The 5,881-nt window shown below is 35.0% G+C and overlaps 1 pseudogene; it reads left to right on the top strand.

Moving 5' to 3' along the window:
* Positions 1-521: 521 nt before the first annotated feature.
* Positions 522-1,899, top strand: LOC143534959 (putative carboxylesterase 18 pseudogene; annotated as a pseudogene).
* The last annotated feature ends 3,982 nt before the right edge of the window (positions 1,900-5,881 follow it).

Here is a 5,881-nt window from a genome sequence, read left to right as displayed (position 1 = left end):
GTTTATTTAATTTGAAAGAAATAATTCAACTTGGCCATGGTTTCCAACCATCCTCTTTCGTGACAGTTGCCCATCTACATTTGTCAATATTAATTTTCATTTATTTAGTACAAAATGTTTGCCATTTGTAAAACTAAAACGTTGAAAGTTTTTTTTAAAAAAGTGACGGCTTATCTGAAATAAAAAGTGACGGACAAACATTCAATGTAAAACAAGTTAACGAAGGGGAAAATCATGAATAGAGCCTTTTATTTTTGACAAAACTAAATAGTTGTAATAGACATTAGTTATTGACTGAAGATGAATTTTTTAATTCAACTAGACCCTGACCATGACCAACCTTTTTGGTGTGAACATGCAGGTGAAGGTTTCATTTGACTGAAATATTGAAATATTCAAAGATGGTGTGATATAACGTCGCATATTTTGCAGTATAAATAGAGTTGATGTGTTTAGCATTTGTCACACAACCTGAATTTTGAATACGTACCTCTCTGATCACAAAAGTCTTTCAATTAATTATGGAATCATCAGCAGCAGCGGAAACTCCGAAATCTCAGCTATCCTTGCCCTTGAGAACACGAATTGTACTATCGGCAATAGACCTTGCAATCGACCCACTTCTCCGGGATGACGGCACGGTGCCCCGCGGTCTTCTCAATCTCGTGGACTTTCAGATCCCGGCATTGTCCATACCCGTCAACGGTGTCAAGACACACGATGTCATGGTGGATCCAACTCGCAATCTCTGGTTCCGTGTATTTGTCCCCACGCAATATGCTGAAGAAGATCTCCCGGTGATGGTGTACTTTCAACGCGGTGGATATATTTTCCTCTCCCTGGATGTGGCGATATTAGACTATGTGGGCCGCAAGTTCGCGAGCGAATTGCGTGCCATTGTTGTTTCTGTCGACTACCGTCTTGCACCAGAGAACCGACACCCTTCCCAACATGACGATGGGTTTGATGTGCTGAAATTTCTGGACAATGAAGATAACCGGTCAAAATGGCTGCCGGAGAATGCCAGCATTTCACGGTGCTTTATCGTCGGTGATAGCGCTGGCGGACACCTAGCTCATCATGTGACTCTAAGAGCCTCCCAATTCAAATTCCAGCAACTCCAGGTACGACTTAACTATATATATGTATACATATGCTACTGGATTCATGCATTATTATCCGTATATAAACATATCTAATTTCCTAGTTTGAAAAATCAACAACTTCGTATCTTTCTAATTGAAGCATCGTACACACGTAAGTTGTATTTTGTAAGAAATTAAGAAGAAATGAGTGATCTAAAATCCAACAACAAATACCACCCGCATGATTGCTGATGAACAGTATGATGGCTTGTAGGTAATTGGGCTAGTGGCGATCCAACCGTTTCTCGGCGGGGAGGAGCGAACAGATTCTGAAATACGGATGGATGGATCAGTACCTCTCGTGACAATGAAGCGGACCGATTGGTTTTGGAACGCGTTCATGCCCCTAGGTGAACCCTTCAACCGAGACCATCCTATCATCAATGTTACCGGGCCCAATGCCGTGGACATATCCAAAATGGATTTTCCCGCGACAATGGTGGTCGCGGCTGGGTTTGATACCCTCCGGGACCGACATATAAGGTACTACCAGTGGCTCAAGAAGTCCGGGAAGGAAGCGTACTTGATTGACTACCCAAACACATTTCATGAGTTCTTTCTCTTCTCGGAGTTGCCAGAATCCGATCAACTTATGTTAGATATGAAGGACTTCATTAACAAGGTCTTAAATAAGGTATTGACGAAAAGCCTCCTAACACTAAATATTTTGTTTCTGTTAATTTGTTCATGTATTTCATAATATTCATTTCACATGCTCAATTATCCTTTGTATATTGCTTGCTTTCAGGTTTAGAAGATTTACATTGACATGGGGTTTATGAAAAGACTAATAATATTATGAACTTTTATTCATTTGTATGTTATTTCCTTTGATTATCTTTTCATTTTTTAAATAAACACAAGTAGCTTTTATGCTAAAATATTTGTAAATATGTAGTATCTTATTTACCTTCTTCTTCTGTGCATTTGAGTTAATGTATATTGTACGTAACTGAATTATAAACGCTCTTTAATCCTCCATTGTATTAGTATTATTTACATGCTGGTTTTTTATTTTGTTTTATTATGTTTTTTGGCATTCATATGTGTGTGTGAACAATCCAGCTTGAATACAAACAATTAAGAACGAATTCATTTATTATTCTGATTTTAAAAATATTAAAATCACAAGAAAATTGAATATATTTGATTTTATATATGTGTTGTAATTATTTCTAACTTCTATGTTCAAAAATTAAAACGTATATTCCAATAAATCAACTTGACGGCTTTTAATTCGCATAACTCAAAACACTTGGAAAACTAGGTTGTAAGCACCCAAACAACTCAAAGCTCATAAATTTGGTTTTTTGCATGTTTCTTTTGGATAGATTCCAGATAAGCTCCGTATGATTATACACATTTTGCAATACCTTTGATCCGCTTTGACTCTTGGCTAAAACCATCCAGTTATGCGAATATATAAACGGCACATTTAGTTATTTACTCCAACAAATTTGTTGAAACAACCGGTTAACATAATTGACAATATTTAGGATTTACGTATATATTTATATTACATATCATTATCACATGAATGTGTGTAACCGTAACATCCCGAGATTTCGTTTGATAAACTTTAAGTATTTAATTGAGGCAACTGATTTATATTAAATATAAAGAAAATAATGAGATTTGGTAGTTAAAGAGGGTAATGTGGAACTATCCTAATACTTTATTAATAATCAACCCCAACCTCATCTCCTTTGTTAGAACAAAAACGATTCCAAACATCATCGAATCTCAACTGCAAGGTTTGGTTTGGTTCGGTTCGGTTCGGTATAAGGTACTTGTCGACTAAAAAGCTTTATTAACGGTTTTGCATGGGACCACAAAGGATTGATAATCGAGGTGTGTGGAATATAGTAACGATGCTAATTTATTTACAAGACTAAACGGTTCGAGCACCCGTAACAAATTGAATTAGGGTTTCTCAAAAACTGAAGTAAGTCTTCGCATGTTATTAAGTAATCACATGCATGGTAGTAGTTGAATTGATATAGTTCATGCAATGTATTGTGTCGGACGGTATAGGTATCTCATAGATATATAGTTACCGCAAGGACATAGTTATAGCATAACACATTTTTCATCTAAGTTTTGGGGTTTAAGCGACAACTTTGGCCGTGGGATTACTTTAACGAGTTTGCTTAATTATGTGAATCAATTGTTTTGCCGCTATCAGATTAATGTGAGCATTGTAGCGTGTGAATACTTGGTCAATGAGAGAATTTTGGTAGGCTCTATGCTTTAGATGAAGCGATTACTTTAAAGTTCTAATATAGAATGTAAATGACAAGATGAAGTAGTTACTACTATACAATGGTTTGAGTAGGGATGAAGATTAGTAGAATTAAAAGCTTGAACGCCAAATGAGTTCTAGACACAAACGCACAAACATATATACATATATATATATGTGTGTGTGTGTGTGTGTGTGTTTGAGGCTATGTGTAGCGCCAATATTCTATATTGTTTTTAGGATTGTGTATGTCGTTCTAGTTTGCTTTTAGTCGATTTATTTCGCACTCGGTGCCTTTATTTTGTACGGTTAAGATGTAAACTTTGGAAAAATGGGAACCCTATGAAAGGTTCACTTAACCCATTTGGGTGGGGTCGGTTCTTGCTTCTTTTAACCGATTACAGTGTCGTTCACTATTTATATTATTGTTATATTGTTTTGTTCGATCGTATTATTTCACCCCACCCATCTCGACCGTTTATCAAGAACAAAGCTGTTCATGGTCGGATCTGGTTTCGGGATCTACAATTGGTATCAGAACTTTCGGCTCTAATAGTTGTAATTTTTGGGTCACAAGCTTGAGTCTTGATATTTTTTTGAGTGTTTGAGACGTGTGGTTTGTGTGAAAAAGTGAGTTGTGGGTTCACAAAAGAAAGTTCCAGTTTCTTTGGTTTTGATTGTGAAAAGTTTTTGAAATTTCTTTGGGTGTACTTGTAAGTTCTTGGTTAGCGAAAAGATCTCTTGGAGCCTGCTGAAATTTTTTTGTTCAATTCGGTTGGAAATTTTGTTTCAAGTCATTCCATTCCACTCAACCATTCCATTCCACTCCACTCCACCATTTCATTCCATTCCATTCGATTCGAGCAACTTCCATTCAAACCAAACCATTCGTTGATATTTTAACTGAGTGCGTTAGTCACTGGAGACCTGGGTTTCTCCTCCTTCAACTTGTGATTTTCAATCGTTTCATTCTCTGCAGCCTGCAGAAATGAAATCACATCATCCAACTTAAAGTTGGGAAAATTTTCCTTCTCTCTGATGAATTTGATTGTTGTGTGCCATTCACCAGATAAGGATGTGAGTAGTTTCTTGTTGAAATTAAAATCAGAGATCTGTAGATCTGTGGTTCTGATTTCATTCACTATAGCCATGAATCTTTACAGTACAGACTTCAATCTCTCACCATCCTTGAATTTGAACCTGTCAAGTTGTTGTTTCAATCGATCCTTCTTAATATCCCTTAACTCGACATTCCCTCAAACATTTCTACAACTGCATCTTACACCGCTTTAGCATTAGTGTGATGATTCACACTGCTGAAAATCTCCCAAGAAAGTCCTAGCTTTGTCCTCTCTCTTTTTCATCTGCCTTTCCACATTAGCATTGTTATTTGGGGTAAGAGAAGGAACATATGGTCCATCTTTAATGGAGTTCTTTCTCTTCTCGGAGTTGCCAGAATCCGATCAACTTATGTTAGATATGAAGGACTTCATTAACAAGGTCTTAAATAAGGTATTGACGAAAAGCCTCCTAACACTAAATATTTTGTTTCTTTTAATTTGTTCATGTATTTCATAATATTCATTTCACATGCTCAATTATCCTTTGTATATTGCTTGCTTTCAGGTTTAGAAGATTTACATTGACATGGGGTTTATGAAAAGACTAATAATATTATGAACTTTTATTCATTTGTATGTTATTTCCTTTGATTATCTTTTCATTTTTTAAATAAACACAAGTAGCTTTTATGCTAAAATATTTGTAAATATGTAGTATCATATTTACCTTCTTCTTCTGTGCATTTGAGTTAATGTATATTGTACGTAACTGAATTATAAACGCTCTTTAATCCTCCATTGTATTAGTATTATTTACATGCTGGTTTTTTTATTTTGTTTTATTATGTTTTTTGGCATTCATATGTGTGTGTGAACAATCCAGCTTGAATACAAACAATTAAGATCGAATTCATTTATTATTCTGATTTTAAAAATATTAAAATCACAAGAAAATTGAATATATTTGATTTTATATATGTGTTGTAATTATTTCTAACTTCTATGTTCAAAAATTAAAACGTATATTCCAATAAATCAACTTGACGGCTTTTAATTCGCATAACTCAAAACACTTGGAAAACTAGGTTGTAAGGACCCAAACAACTCAAAGCTCATAAATTTGGTTTTTTGCATGTTTCTTTTGGATATATTCCAGATAAGCTCCGTATGATTATACACATTTTGCAATACCTTTGATCCGCTTTGACTCTTGGCTAAAACCATCCAGTTATGCGAATATATAAACAGCACATTTAGTTATTTACTCCAACAAATTTGTTGAAACAACCGGTTAACATAATTGACAATATTTAGGATTTACGTATATATTTATATTACATATCATTATCACATGAATGTGTGCAACCGTAACATCCCGAGATTTCGTTTGATAAACTTTAAGTATTTAATTGAGGCAACTGATTTATATTAAA

Source organism: Bidens hawaiensis, unplaced genomic scaffold (genome assembly GCF_021521415.1).
Source record: "Bidens hawaiensis isolate Kalapana, Puna unplaced genomic scaffold, B.hawaiensis_p1.1 tig00000760_1, whole genome shotgun sequence".
NCBI lineage: Eukaryota > Viridiplantae > Streptophyta > Magnoliopsida > Asterales > Asteraceae > Bidens > Bidens hawaiensis.
The sequence above is the reverse complement of the archived record's forward strand: the minus strand, read 5'-3'. Positions and strand labels throughout refer to the sequence as shown.